Raw genomic sequence first — 16,701 nt, 5'->3', positions numbered from 1 at the left:
AAATATTGTTGATAGTCCCCTTTTTATTGTTTGTGTGTTTGCTTACCATACCTCGTGTGTGCGTGTGTGTGTGCGCGCGTGTGTGTTTGTGTGTGTGGTCTGACTGCTGCAGACAGAAATGGGATGAGAAGCACGAGGAGCAGCCATGTGCTCTACAGAAGCAGGGAAATGCCTTTGACAAGTACACAGCTGCATCATCATATGGCGAAGGCATAGCACGAAGCTGCGTCTCAGCGCTTTCTTGCGACCCAGCGGCTCAACATCCTCTGTGCCACACAGCCTACCAGGGACCCCATGACATATGGCTTAGTGTTGTAGCGGCTAAATGTCATAACCTTACAGCACACGTAGCTTGCTGACAAAGCAGACAGACGAACGCGGCGGAGCCGTGTAACAGTTTACCTATTTGAGCAGCGCAGCTCGAGATGGCTGCGCACCACTGCAGTAAAACCTTAGGGAACATCGATCTGCTCTTTATCACAAAGCCCGTTTTACCCGGACGATTGTCGCTGCTGCTTCCACTGTGGCTTTGGGAGAAAATGGTGGAAAAAAAAACAAAACAAACATAAAAAAAACAGAGACAAAACAGCAGGTTTTGGTTTGGTTAAGTATGTTAGCATCAGGTGCACTTAGGGTGGGGAAGATGGGAATGGCATGGAGGGTGACGTGGGGCTGGAAGTATGAGGAAGCATGTCGTCTGTCGGATCGTGTGAGGTGACAAATCTGATGGACCGATCTTACAAAGTACACAACCTCACCACTACGTATATTATCTCAGGATCTAACAATCCAGTCTCACTCCAACATCCACCATCCTCTCTGGTTTGAGCCGCCTCTGGTTTCCATGGTAACCCCCAGTAGCAAGCGTCAGAGGAGGCAGACGCAACACAGGATCAACGAGCACAACAAATCCTTCTCACTACAAACAGACTGAAATAACTCACTTGGCCTGCATATATATGTGCAAATGTAGTTTTGTTCCTGCTGTGGTAAATTCAGGTCATGAGCACAGAGACAGGGAGGGAACATCCAAGAGCGCTTGACATTTTGCTAAATGCTGAGTAAGTCTAAATATGGAAAATAAATATCAGAGGTTTGCTGTGATTAATCACCACCTCCTCAGTCTGTAGCGCCGCTGATGCAAACGCTTTAAGGATGCTGAAACCTGAATGCATCAATTCTTTATATACAACCCTATTATCTTGTTTTGTTTTATTATGACTTTCATTCAGACCAGGCGATAATTTTCATAGGTTTATGTATACATTTTTTGCCAAGATCTTGAATTTTTGTTTAAGTTTTAGTTTATTTGAATGTAAGGAAAGCCAATTAAAACAGGAAATACAACCAAGGAAAATGAAAAAGAAAGACAATGTCCTTATTCAGAAGGAGTGGGAAGAGGCTGATGCTTGTTTAAACCCTCCCCTTTACCATATCCTTATGTGTCTGTGTGTACACATTATATTATTTATGATGAAAAAATCAAAATGCTGCATAAAGACATCTCCAGTACATCTCAAAGATTCTCATCAAGGCTGAGGTCTGAGATCTGGACTCGTGGTGGTCAGCTCATGTGTGAAAATGTGTCATCCTCCTTGAACCACTTTCTCACAATCTGAGTCCGTTACATTTTCATCTTGGAATATGATCAATACATGAGGGAGGAGAAATGGATCAATGGACAAACATGGTCATTAAGTTTATTCGGGTAGTCAGCTGATCATGTTTTTTTTTGTTTTTTTTTTGCCAAACAACATTGATGAACTTGACGTGACTAACCGAAGGATCTCTATGTTCCCAAGCAAATTGAAGCCATTTGTTAATTAGTCTCACCGATATGTGGATGTCTTAAGACCACACATTCTGAGTTTTCTTCATATTGTGTTGGTGGAAGTGCTCATTATTTTTACTATTAGACACTGTAATATGTGACTGTTGACCTTAAACTAGCAAATTCAATAAAAGCATACAAGATATTATTCAAAGCAAAGGTAATGGACACATATATAGAAACACAATAAACAAACAATGAAGAATGCACACATGCACGAGATAAAATGACAACTTAAATTTGTTTTGCCGGTTTCCTTAGCATCTTTTCACTTTCTGTTTTCAGAGCTATCATTATTATTATTATCATATTATTGCTATTATTATTATTATTATTATTACTATTACTATTACTATTATCATCACCATCATTATTATTGTTATTATTATTATTATTATTATTATTATTACAACTATTATTATTATTATTATTATTATTATTATTACTATTATTATTATTCTGTGTAGACTTATGATACTTCATTTGTTTTTTTGTATATTTTATTCTGTTAAAAGGTGGGCAAGATAAGCTTTACGCTTCAAGCCCAGACCTTTTCGGTCAAATCACAATGTTGACCAGGGAAAAACCTGTGTTATCTTGTTTGTTGATTTTTCATTTTTGTTTGTGACTGACCGAAATAAATATTTACTACTACTACTACTGTTTTCCTGACATAGGTGGCTGAAGGTGTCCATCAACTCTGCCAGGTAAGAGTGGGAGTACACCCCGTCAGCTGCCACTACTGTTGATTTATCTTTGATTAGACACATTTTTAAAAGATCATACTTTCTCCTTAAAGATGATGATTCTCTCTCTTTCCATCCAGGTTTTAATTATGTGTTCTTAATCCAGTTTTAGTTGTTTCAGCAATCTTAGTTGTTTATTTGCTTGATGCAGATAAATTCTTCGACAACTGACTGTTTTGAAACACAAGGACATAAATTTAATAACCGAGGATGTAGCCATCGTCGTGGTTGTTTAAAAAATTAGAAACTTCTCTTTGCATCAGTGAAGGTTAAATTGTTGCCAGCTGAAACATATTAATCACTATGGTAACTTCAAAGGCAGCAAAGCTAATAACTTTTTATTATTATTATTTTATTATTATTATCGTATAATATAGTGGGTGAGCTGAGTTAGCTCTTATGGGTGAGGCTAAGGTTCATATTATTCTTCCTGTGATTGTGACTATGTAAGAGTCTGAGTGTTGTGAATTTAACTGATATTTATTTATTTATTTTATTGTATTCATTTATTTAAAGGACAATGTGCAGGTACATTAAAAAGATGGCTGCACCAGAGTTAGCCACAAGCTAATTTCCATCTGTAGTCCTTGACAAACAATAATGACAGTATTCAAATGTATTTAACATTTAAAGCACTTAGTGCAAGTACAAAATACAGACTGATTAAAATAACATAGATTAGACTAATTGAACATAAAATAAGGTTGGGTCAAGATAAATAAATCACAAAATTTACAAGGTTTCATGCATTTATGCACCCTTAAATGTGTTGCCACAACATTACAAAAGGCCTGTACTGCACTGCAACACCAAAGTGGACACTTGAATGCTCTTTAAAGCCACTCTATGCAGAAATACTACTTCCAACCACATGGGGGCATATTGCTCTGCTGTGCTGAGAAAAATAACTTCTGACAATACTGCAGAACAGTGGGGATGGACCAGTATCTCTTGTATCAGTAGGAGTTTTTAGATTAGCTCTTGTTATTTTCTCTGAAAGCGTTTAAAGCAGCACAATGTAACTTTCAGCTTTTGTTGAGTTTGGCGGTTCCTTTGGACAAAAGCGGTAATGCTTTACCAGAAAGAAATCTACATTTCCCATGAGCACCAGCGCGTACTGCCGGAAAACTCCTGTCCCCGTCGCGTGCATTTGTTTTGATAGTGAATGAAATAAGACGGGACAGACTTTCAAAACCACTTTTCTGTTTTCAGCGGTCGTTTGCAGGATGGATAACGAAGAGGTAATGTATCTATTTTTGGCTAAACAATATAATATGAAAATCAATAAGTTCAACTTGGTTTTATAAGTGAGACTGTTTCAGCGAGATAATGCGTGCCAAATTACTACTGCACCTTTTTCCTGTCACGTTTTTTAGAGGGACTTCGTCATAAATTAGTAGTCCAACATACTTACTGACAAAATAAAAAAATACTTTATAACCTGTGAATAACTGAATGCCCATTCCTTGTATTTTGCAGATCAACCCTGCACAATTTTACAGTTCTCAGGAAAAATACTAGAACCCAAGACGAATCCCCTGTATGTGAAAACATTCTAATTTTGATTCTTATTGAACATAGAACTCTATATTTACATCTCTACGTCTCTCTTGTCGGACATCCCTCCTCGTCTTTCATCTCACGCCAGCGAGTGAACGGCGGGCCAATGTTTATTTTTGTCCGGGCATTTCTTCGGTTTTTTTCGCTTCTTCGGCCATGGTACCAGCTTCTGCTGAGCTCTGCGCTCCACGCCCCGCCCAGCTTTCGTCTCGAATACGAATCGGGAAGGAGGGGGAAGTGACATATGCCGTAAAGCAGTCAAAGCCGTAAAAATGTGTAGTTTTTTAGTGTGGCAGGGTTCCTACCATGCACCTCAAAGTTACATAGTGCCAGTGAAGGTGATACAGACCCCTCAGACCATGACAGAGGTGTCATTAAACCTGTTGGAAGTTGATGTACCATCACAATGACTCTGGAAATATGATATTAAGGTGGAAAAGTTACATAGTGCTGCTTTAACTGGGGTAAATGCCAGGCCTGCTATTGAAGATGATTCGGAAGTGTTATCGAGTGGGACTACGTAACAAGACAGCCCGCTGTCTGTTTGGTTGGCCTCGCTGGCTTCAGCAACATCAGAAGACTTGCTTGATGCAGGGGATTGAGCATCAGCTGAATAAAAATGGGATCTGCGTAGCGACTTCCCCCGAATCACATTGCACCAATATGACCAGCAGTCTCCCTCTGCCACTACTGCTGTTGTGTTTATTAACTGCAAAAAACTTCCTTCTGAAGCTTTTTAGTTTGTCAAAGACCCAAGTTTAGTTTCTTGAAAAGGCTGCGGCCTGTTATTTTAGTAGCCAGTAAAACTGGGTATCAGCCAATATAAAGGAGGATACTCTAATCAACTACAGGTGGAGTTTGTTGTGTCTTATGCCACTGGCTGGAGCATCAACTTCATTGTGACCTAATACTCCCTTGTGGTCAGAATTAATATTGCTCCATAAGCTGGCTTTAAAAGAATATAGCAAAAAATAAAATGCTCAATCATTTTGAGGGGGGAAAGTCTGACGACTTCAGTTGTGTGTTTGCCAAAACCATTCCAACTATGTTAGCAACTAACATACCGGTATTTGGAATCCAGCCGGCATGATTCAAGTGTTTCATGAAGCCAGGGTTCGAACGAATATTCGCAAACACTGTTGTTAACTTGTGTCATTGGAATGACAGACCTGGACTTGTGGTTAGAAGGTTAGTTCCTGGTTGCAACCTCATCAATAGCGGAAAATTGAGTCGCTGGCTGCTAGTAACCCCACAACGGAACAGTTTGCATGTATAGCAACATAAACAGTTATAAATGTCTGATTGCTGCTGGTCTTGGAAATACATAACTCATCTAACAAACAACAGAAAAAAGGAAGATTTCATTGTGTTCATCATTGAGAGTCATACAGTTAAGCGGGAAAAGCATAAGCTGCTGTTGTGAACTTCAATATATCAGCCTTTATCTGGTGCAGGATGCTGGAAGGGAAATGTATGCGGATTTGTGTTGGCCGTGTGGTTAGTTTCTACTGCTTATCCATTAATATCTCTTATTTGTAAAGAGCAAAGGTATTAACACAGGGTGATCATAACAATTGATCAGCAACCACTTATCATAGTAAGAAGCTATCATGTTGATGGACAGGTAGTGATACATATTTATAGTGTTCAAATGACTACATTTAACGCAGACGGGTATCTTTCCTACTGCCTTCAAAACAGCTGTGGTGAGAACCTTTCTGAAAAGCGAATCTGAATCCTGATGTTCTTAATAAGTATAAACCAGTATCCAACTTGCCATTTTCAAGCCAGACCTTAGACAAATTTGTTTGTATTCAGTTGAATCATTTTTAATCAAAAATAATGTGAGAGATTTCAATCTGGTTTTAGGATGAACCACAGTACAGAGACAGCTTTATTAAAAATCCTCAATGATCTTATGTGCAACCTGGATCTGTTTAGCCCTGTTTCTTAACACATTTAACTGCTACAGTATTTATTGCCAATATTCATTTACTTATTTCACTATTTCTATTACAATTTTTTATTATGATATTTGTTTATGTTTTATTTTTATGTATTTTATATATTTATCTATTTCTCTTATTTTTATTTTATATTTTTCATACTTTTTACATTTTAGCTCCAATGTTTCCTCAGTGGGAGTCTTCTGTATCGGGAGTAGGGCTGGGGATCGATTCAAATGTCAAGAATCGATTCGATTCCGATTCTTAAGATTCAGAATCGATTATCAAGATTTGATTCGATCCGATTCGATTCCGATATTGATTTGGGTTAGTGTTATTAAAACTGTTTTTTGAGCTGTTGCATGAATTATATGACTGTAGGTATGCAAAATATTATATATTATATTGAGATTAAATAGCAAGTATTAGCAGCTAATGATGCTGTAAGGACCAATCAGCTCCCAGAATGCTGATAGAACTGCTTTCAGAAACATCGTGGGGCAGAATTACCAAACAGATCCAGAGAGGAAACAGAACGAATGAAATCGGTTTTATTTTTTCCCACATTCCGTTTTTATTTGTTCCATTTTCGGTCTATTTTGGTTTTTAATTTTTGAGCATTTGGTTTTTAGCATTTTTTGCAAATGTAACCCCAAGACAGTATATAAAGTAATGAAATAGACAATTTATGCAATTATAACCTAACACTTTAATGTTTTCATACCTTTAAACATATTTAAAGGCAAAAACATGGCACCAGTTATTCTCGTGTCCAACAAAACATTCCTTTTTTGGGGATAAACAAAAAAATAACCAAAAGTTGTAATGTAATGATGAAAAAAAGAATACATAAATAAATCAAATAAAAAAAAAAAAATCGATCTTTAGACATGTGAATCGATTTTTAGGAATTAATATGAGAATCGATTTAGAATTGGGAAATCGATTTTTTCAACACAGTTCTAATCGGGAGGGCTGTTGACTCCCTGTGATAGCGGTCCCTCACTGGTTCGTCTGTGCCCAGCCATGTTTTCCATGTTATTATTTATTTTAATCTTTGATTGTGCTTTAATATTGATGGGGATTAGGGTTGGTGGGGAAGGGCAGTCGGCGGACGGGTGGGATTGATTTTGTTTTTACTGTTAAGCACTTCAAGCTGCATTTTATTGTAAAAAAAAACTTCAAACTTATCATCATGCAATGCTCCACTTAATTTATTTTTTCACAACACTACCTGCACAGACCAGAGCGATGGGAGATGACTGTAAAAGCTACTAATTATAGAGAATCTGTTTGCACCAGCAATTATCTTCCAGCAGGATGGCGTCATTTTTTTTTCTAATGTCCATTATAAAAACTTGGATGCGGTACCAAAAGAACTAACGCTCATATCCTTCCACTATCCTCCCATCCTACCCAGGAGGCACAAAAACAGGATACAGTACATCATGCCATCATTGTGGATTAGTGAGGATTCTAAATGGTTTGTTTTTATACAGCAATAGCAGTGCATCACAATGATAAAAGGACCAACCAGGGCAAACCAAACGTTCTCTGGATAAATGGAAAAGAAAAGTTAAAATAGAATTTGATGGCTGAGAAAGTAATTCTCGTAAAGCATTTTGACTGGTTGCAGAAAGAAAGGAGTTCGAATGTGTGCAGTCTGGTGGTGAGTGCCACTGCAATAAATGTGAGAAGCTGACAGACTGTGGAAAATGTATGTAATCACAAGAGTTAGAGTGGCGTACACAGAAGTAATCTGGAAGGGGCTTGATTTGATGCCGTCCATCACCACGGCAGCTGCAGGAGGAGAGGGAGTGACCAGCTCACTGCTGGAGACGAGGATGGAGTCTGTCAGTAGGTTTTAGTATCTAAACTAGTTTCAATTTGTTTTGTGTGTTGTGTATTCATCTCAAATGGTGTTGTTCTTGGTGATGTTAATTATCATTTCCTGACAGGAGACAGTGTCTCATGCAGGGATGATCTCATGCTGTTACATAGTTATCTACAGCCATCTGTCCTGCACACCTGGCAGTGGAGATGCAGGCCGGTTCAGGCTTCACCGCTGCAGCCATGCCGACCTGAACTGAGCTGTGCTGCTGAATGAAAACACCTGTTAAGGTTTTAACATGCCTAAAAAGCTACTGGGGATCTCTCCTCTGAGCCACAAGGCTGCACGCGCACTTGTTGAAACAAATCAATCTGGTGAACTAACCGACTACTGGACTGAATAACAACACGGTCCCTGCAGCGGTGGCTCCTGGTGGGGCTTTACAACCTTGTCCGAGCTGGGAGAAAAACATCGAGGCAAAATACTTTCTGTTGCCATCAGACGTTAACAGCCAACCTGAGATATCCTGGGTATTTGCCATCTCCTTACATCCCACGAGTGAGTGAGGCCAAACAATGGATTTGAGAGTCACATGCAACATGTATCACATGACCGTGGTTATATTTTCCACATTAGCTAACTGCTCAGGTGTGCAGACAAACAGCTAGGTGGCCCGTCCTTTTCTGCCTTGGCACCTAGCGCACAAAAATTGTGATGATGAGAAATAACAACAATTCAGGAGCACAGCCGTATGAATGGGCTCCACCAAACCACCTCCCTCAGCATCCGCTGCTGAACGCAGTTTTGCACAGAGAAAGAAACAGTATCTAAGAAATATAACCTACAGTTTGGCTCCACCTACAAACTACTATATGTAGAAGACGTGAAGCTAACTTTGTAGATGAGAGAATCTCCTTACCGCCCTGAGGTCGTTGTGTCTGCGAGGCTGACGTTGGGCGAGTGTGCGGCTGCTCCACCTGCCTGCTGTCCCTGTGGATCTAGGCCATTACCTGGAGTCAGGTGTCAGATGCAGTAAGTACTTGGTTGTGTGTGTGTTTGTGTGTGCGTGTGCCTGTGCATATGTGGGCGGACGCAGCAGAAAAACTCAGGAGGCATCTCTGTATATTACGGTATTGATGAAATTTTGATTGCATCTCTCAGGTGCCATCACATCCCCTGGAATGACGCAAACTCAGGAGTGCACACGTGAGCCGGGACAGGAGCACATGTACAGTCTGAGGAGAGGAGGTGTGTCGCCGGGGACAGAAGCAGCGCTGAGCGAAGACAGGCAGCCATTCTCCTGTGTCTGTTAGTGCTGCTGTGCTGAGGAGGCACAAAGTGACACTTTGTTTCCCAATGCGAACGGCCGGTGCGGGAGAACAGAGCGGCATTCATCATTTCAACCGGCCGACGCACACAAAGGACTTCATTGTGGGTTAACAGCAATTTGCACATGTGTGATTATAATCGTTTGTAATGCAACGAATCACAGCTGCTTAATAGCATTACGACAAGTGCCAAGTATAGTCAGGTGTGTGCAGCTCCCGGCCTGCAGAACCTGCACTCGGGCTTCATTCAGTGCACACGGGACGGGGTCTTTTTTTTTTCCAAAGCAAATGTCATCTACATCCATTCCTAATGCAATTTTTTTTTTTTTTTTTAAACCGAGCTAATTTCTTTGACTTTTATAACCATAATACCACTAAATACCACGACACATCTAAAGAGGATGATCATGGCTTCATTCAGCCTGATCTGGAATCATAATGGCTGTAAGAATCAGCAGACTGTTACCGGGTAACAAGGGCCACTCCCCCACTCCCCCCCGCTCCAGTTTTGGCAGAATCACACTGCAGTCTCACAGGGATATGGTAATGATGGGGCTTTACCACCCTGGCTGCTGCCTATATTACAGCACTATAGTACTTCAAAGACAGACGGCTCTCTGACTGACAATGTGCAGGAATAGAAACCTTGAGTAAAGGAGCACAAACATACTCTTGCACAGATGTTCACACACACATACATACACGCACGCATGCACACACACACAGCAGAGACTATTAATGACTTTAATTTCTGAGAAAAGAGGCTGGAATTACACAGCAGCACAAAAATGTATATCCTGTTTCAATTCCAAGGTTTATATCATAATTTAGGAGGGAAAGAAGTCCATAAATAAGGCAAAAACAAAGCCAAAATGCAGAAACTGTCTGTGAAAACCTAAGCCCATCCTCACAGCGTGCACAGGTGAGGATGTAGCAGCCTGATGCTGATAATCAACCCAGTTGTGACCACTGGATGGAGTCCATCGATTTACTGTGATAAATATTATTCATAAGAGGAAAACACTCAAGACAGGTGCCAATCTTCCCAGGAGTGGACGTCCTGTCAAGTTCAATCCAAGGTCAGGATGTGCAATGCTCAGAAAACTGCCCAGTAAAAAAAAAAAAAGAAATAAAATAAAAACAGCAGCTTCATCTCAGACTCCGCCGGCTTCTGCTGGAATGCAGTTCATGACCGTACAGTTAGTAAAAACACTTAACAGTTAACAAGGTTTTACCAAAAAAAAAAAAGATGGTAGTTACAAGTTGAGTATTACTGCCATTTAAATAGAAGTACCTCTGTTTTCAGGGGCTCAAAAGTATTTGGGCAAATTGTGAATTTAACCATTTTCACTTCAATATTTGTATGAAAATCTTTTTCAGTCATTAACTGAAGTCTGGGGTTAGTTCAGTTCAGTTCAATTCAATTCAATTTGATTCGATTCAATTCAGCTCAATTCAGTTCTATTCAACTTTATTTATAAAGTGCCAAATCATGGCAAATGTCATCAATTAATACAAAGCCAATAAAAACATTATTATTATTATTATTGCTTCGCTAAGGAAACCATTGGAGTCCATGTTCACCACCAAACCCAAACCTCTGCTGCAGCACCTTCAGACGCTGCTTGTTTTGGGTCATTTCTGCCTTCAGTTTTGTCTTCAGCAACTCAGATCTAACTGGTATGGGGTTGATATCAGGTGACTGAGGTAGAGGAATATTACATTTCTTTGAATTCAAAAAGTCTATTGTAGTACCTCTGGGTCAATATCTAACTGCACTGTGAAGCACTGTTGTATCAGTTTTGTATCATTTAGCTGAATGTGACCGGAGCTTGCAGCCCGACTCCCCTGAGATACGTCTGAGGACATCGTGGTGCTTCTGTCAGTAGAGCATCATCAGCAAACACCACTGGCTGCCATGCAAGCCCAAACCATAACCCTGCCTCCACCATGTGTGACACATGACCATGATCATGACCAGCTGTTTTCCCTCTATGCACCTTTCTCTTCCCTTCATTCTGATACAAGTTATCTCGGTTTCATTTCTGCAAAGACGGATTCCAGAACATGGAAGGATTTAACAGATGTTTTCTGGTCAACGTTTAATCTGACTTAACCGTCTTAGACTATTACAAATAGCTTATACCTTGTTGTAAACCCCTTCTGTTTACTGTCATGAAGGAACACTCCTATTTTCTCTATGGTATTATTAACCTCTGCTGATGCTGTGGTTTTTCTTACCCAAGGAAAGGATTGTGCAGTCACCCAATTTAGCTGTCATCTGAGGTCTGCCAGACCTTTTGATGTTGTCAAGCGCATCAGTGCTTTCTTTCTTTTTAAGAATCTTCTAAAAAACCTTGATTTAAGAAATAAGTAATAAGGTTGTTGTTATCTCTTTTATATAGTTATGTTGTTTATTACCCTGGTGATGACCTGCTTAACTTGCGATTACTTTGCTCCAGTCAAACAGCTGTCAAAAACCAACTTCAGACCTTTTATCTGCTTTGTTTGTATTGATCACACTGATCATTGATGACCACATTGATGATCCTCTATTGATCACATCGAATGCTTTCAACTGTTTTATTCCAGAGCCATGGTACTGGTGCTCTGAGGCAAAATCATGAAAACTTTGTCACTGTCCGAATACTTCTGGTTCTGACTGTGAACTGAATTCTAGGTAAAACCATAAACCATATATACGATGCTTCTCATAGGTCTCAAAACCATTTGTGTGATCTACCTGCCTGTTGCGTTTCTTTCATGTTTCTCTGACCTACATTCCTCAGACATGTCAGTCACATAATGTGAAGGGTGGTTTTAACAGAATACACACTTACAAGGGGACATATGAAACAAAAATGATTTTTTTTGTACATCTTCAGTGATCACCATATATATTGGGGCGTCTACAATGATCATCAAATTAAAAAATCTGACGCAAAACAATCCTGTCTTTTAGTTTTGGGCAGCCTGAGTCTGAAAATACGTCTTTCTGTGAGCTGCTCAGTCTGTAGGGCTTTGTGACATCACACACCCAGATCAGAGCAGAACTATCCAGCCTCCACATCTTTTTTCCTGCCCATTTCACAGCATATTCTGTTGTGCGACACCTGTGTTGAAAGATGCACACTCTATGGAAAGGAGACAGGTGGTACTGAGTTGCTGACCCCAACACCATAAACCAACTGCTATGAACAGAGTTGTACAAACAAAAACTACCACGTCTGCAGCATTTTTGACCAAACCATGCAAACTTATGAAAAAAGGGCAGGATATTTTCTGTTTAAAAGGTACATAATTTGTGTTAAAAAAAACAACAAAAACAAAACATGTGATGCCAATGTATACAACCTCATCCAGGGAACAAATGACAAAGGATGTTAAGTTGCGTGACGGTGAGTTATTAAGTGAGACGGGCCTCATTAGCCTGGTCAGCCATCGTAATGTTCCTCCTTGATTCAAATACTAGTCTTCTTCCTCTGGATTCAGCTTTGATTTCCAGGGGACACGACCGAAACCCAGAAGAAACTGCCTCGGGAGGCTATTGGATGGGCGTACAGCCAATCAATGAATCAAAATCAGTGACAGGCAGAGCAAAACCCAGAGTAGCATCAACAAAAGGCTTTCCAAATGATGGGCAGGGGACTAGAAATTATGGTGCAATAAAACCTCGACAATCCAAGGTGTTATTTACAACTATCAGTCGTCTATGTTTTGTTGCAGGGTGATAGCTACTCTGACTCCCCTGACAGAGTCACAACATAAGGCACGCCTTGTTGCCATTGGTCTGGTATGTTCTGTACCGGTGGAGGTTGATGAGGGTAACCATAAGTAATTGTGTGGTAGACTGTATTTTTTAACACCACGATCATGCAAATATCTGTGTAACCAGTAACTGAGTTTAAAACAAAGCAATAATCAATACCAACTGTTTCAATTTGTTCGGTTTACATGAATATTATCACTCTTCTAATCACACAAAAATATAAAATATAGAGCAAACTGGGGTTGCTCATTTCCTTTCAGTAAAAATTAAGTCATAATATGTTGTTCAAACAAATGAGGTGAGCATGTAATCTTTTACACATTCCTCAAGTGATGGGCTAACACTCCCAATTCAGCTTTGCAATAGCATTATAATATCTGTGCAATATCAATTGATATTGATATTGCATAGATATTATATTGATATTGCAAAGCTGTAATCAATTGATATTGATATTGCTCAGGTGTTTCCTTTCCAAAGGGCTGGGTGTTTCCAGGTCTGTGGTCGTGAGACGTGCAGCCGCAAGCGAATGCCGTCTATTGACATATTAAGGGACCGTACGCACAGTGTCACACAGACCTTGGATTCCACTAATGAAATCAATTCCACAATGACAGATTTACCTGACCACGTGTTTAAAAGGCCTCCCACAGATGTGTGTGGAGCCCCTCAGTCAGTCACCACTGAAGTAGTGATGACATGATCACTGTTTATCGAGGAAAGCAGTGCATTTGTGACTCCAAGGCATCAGGCTGCAGGCTGGCTATCCTCATGCTCATCTTTGGCATACAAGCATCCCTTTAAGGCTCCAGTCCTGAACGTAAATCTCCCAGGTGGGAGCAGTCCATGTGTCTGTCAATTAAGTGGCCAAACCGGTCAATAGAAAGAGAAAAAAAAAAAAAAAGATCTCAGTTTATCCAACACTGTAACTACACTACCAGCAATTTGTGAATTCATCCCTGGCAAACGGCCACTTATTCTCTCCTGCCTTATGGCTCAGCACCAGAGTCCACTGATGGAGAATGTAAGCATCAATCTAAAAGCCTTTAAATGCAGATCTATAATTTAATTCCCCCACCCCACGTGTAGGCCCGCGCCATATGGCCTGTGCGTGGTTAAGGGCTGATTCAAACATCATGACAGTTCCGATGGCCTGTGAAAGAAAAGACTAGATGAACGCAGACCTCAAAGACACCAATCAATACTGGAGACAGATCCTCGCTGCTCGGGGGTTACAGTCTATTAATCGCAGTCTAACAGGCGCACAAGGGAGAACAAAGAATCTGGCCTCTGCTTTTACCACACACACGCTGTCACAGATGACACACAAATGGCTGCAACTGATAAGCCTTGTCTCGGATTTTTTTCTTTTTTTTAAAGTCGCGATTAAGCACAATTTGGCCTGTTGACGTGACGTTTGCGCATTTCCAGTCGGATAAGATCGCATAGGTGTCCGCTCATAAAGGCTGATTTATGGTTCCGCGTTACACCAACGCAGAGCCTACGGCGTAAGGGTGCGCGTCGCTGCGTAACCTACGCCGTCGATTTAACGCAGAACCATAATCCAGGCTGTAGGAGCGCGCACGTTCAGCTGGGATTGATGGAGCAGAAGATCGAGCAGGTCGATGGTGAATGAGAAGTGAGCCACGGTGACAAGGTCACCGGCGTCGTGGAAAAACATGGAAAACTGTCGGCACAAACACAAGCAGGGTGAAGGAAAAGACAGAAAAAGCCCACTCTCCACCTTTTGTCTGCAGACGCGATTCCTCCCCGGCCGATCCGTCCTCTCTGCTCTTTTGTGTTGCTGATGCTGCGGTGCCGTCAGGGAGACGCACCGCCTCACAGCTCAGCCTCTCCGCTCAGCTCGGCCCCGCACCGCTGCACGCTGCCGCCCGGAGATGGAGCAGGGAGGGCGTGGCTGGTGCTGCGGGAGGAGGAGGCTGTATGCGGGAGGGAGGCTGAGCTGAGCAACCACCGTCGCGATGCCAGGGATCGGAAGTCATTAGGGAACCGGGGAGATGAATGGAAACACTGGGAAACACGCACTGACTTTCCTGGAGGCTGCTGCAACCAGTATTCGAGTTGTAAAAAAAAATCAAGGGGGATGGTGGATTTTATCATATGGGGACAGATAATTTGTGCTGATTACAAATAATATAGCCTAATATATTACAAATAATAGCACTGACCAAAACACCTGCAGAAATACTGCAGGAATGACATAGCAGCAGTTAAATGCAGCCTTCTGTAAGCTTTAAATATCCACTGGGCTTACATCAAATACATCAAGACACAAAAATAAAAAACAGTTTTCTGAACTTATCAATATGACTCTGTCCTTCACATGATAAGTAAAATGGATCACTGCAAAAACTCAAAATCTTAACAAGAATATTTGTCTTATTTATGGTTAAAATGTCTCATTTTAGTAAAAAAAAAAAAATCTCATTACACTTAAAGCAAGACTCATCACTGGAAAAAACAAAAATGTTTTCACCTGTTTCAAGTAGATTTTCACTTGAAATAAGTAGAAAAATCTGCCAGTGGAACAAGATTATTTTGCTTGTAATAAGAAGATAAATCTTGTCCCACTGGCAGATGTTCCTACTTATTTCAAGTGAAAATGTACTTGAAACAGGTGAAAATTGTCAAATAAGTTATTTTTCTGGTGATGACTCTAAATGTTGAAATAGCAGTAAAACCACATTCATTGATGAAATGACATAAGGGATGGAAAGGGGGGATGGCAGTTTTACAGGGGGGATGATTTTGACCGTTTTTATTTCAGGGGGGATGCCATCCCCCCTCATCCCCCCTCAACTCGAGTACTGGCTGCAACCCTGCAGAAATGTGATGTGTCTGGACATGATTTTACACTGTGGCCTTGTAGCACCCTATAATGTAATAATTTCCTGATAACGCCTGAAAATGTAATAAAATTTGCACTTAACTCAATCGAAAATGTAATAAAACCCAATAATGCAATAACTTAACCAATAATGTAATAAAATATCCTGACTGATATTGTAATAACATTTTTACCAATAATGTAATACCTTATTACATTATTGGGAATTTATCACATTTTTAGGTGGGTCTTTTTTTTTCAAAACTGTAGTTGCATGTCCCTGAGTATCTGCATACCGTGTATCTGCATATGACTGTATGGAACTCAAAGTCTGCAATTAACCCAATAGTCAATCTGGTGTTTCACATCCAGTGTATATAACATTCTTAGATTCTTAAAACACAAAATGTTGAACTCTGGACTGAAAATAAACATATATATTACATTATCTGTCAAGTATTACATTATCAGTTTTGAAAAAAAAAAGACCCACCTAAAAATGTAATAAATTCCCAATAATGTAATAAGGTATTACATTATCGGTAAAAATGTTATTACAATATCAGTCGGGATATTTTATTACATTATTGGTTGAGTTATTACATTATTGGGTTTTATTACATTTTCGATTGAGTTAAGTGCACATTTTATTACATTTTCAGGCGTTATTACATTATCAGGAAATTATTACATTATAGGGTGCTACAGGCCTTATAAGTCACTCCTATATGCAGACATGTGCGTGTTTGTGCATGATATCATTACCAACCAACCAACCAACCCATCTCTTTCCACAGACTCATTCAAATTCCTCGGCACACACATCAACAATAAACTGAACT

At 40.2% G+C, this 16,701-nt stretch overlaps 1 protein-coding gene across 2 annotated transcripts in view; it reads right to left on the bottom strand.

Moving 5' to 3' along the window:
- The window catches only part of cracd (capping protein inhibiting regulator of actin dynamics), a 30,036-nt gene extending 15,134 nt beyond the window's left edge, over positions 1-14,902 (bottom strand). For both annotated transcript variants that reach the window (XM_061738008.1, XM_061738009.1), the window contains exon 1: positions 14,756-14,902. The gene's annotated coding sequence lies outside the window, so the exon portion shown is untranslated. The remainder of the gene's footprint in view (positions 1-14,755) is intronic.
- Positions 14,903-16,701: the final 1,799 nt, after the last annotated feature.

This window comes from Cololabis saira, chromosome 13, assembly GCF_033807715.1.
Source record: "Cololabis saira isolate AMF1-May2022 chromosome 13, fColSai1.1, whole genome shotgun sequence".
NCBI lineage: Eukaryota > Metazoa > Chordata > Actinopteri > Beloniformes > Belonidae > Cololabis > Cololabis saira.
The sequence above is the reverse complement of the archived record's forward strand: the minus strand, read 5'-3'. Positions and strand labels throughout refer to the sequence as shown.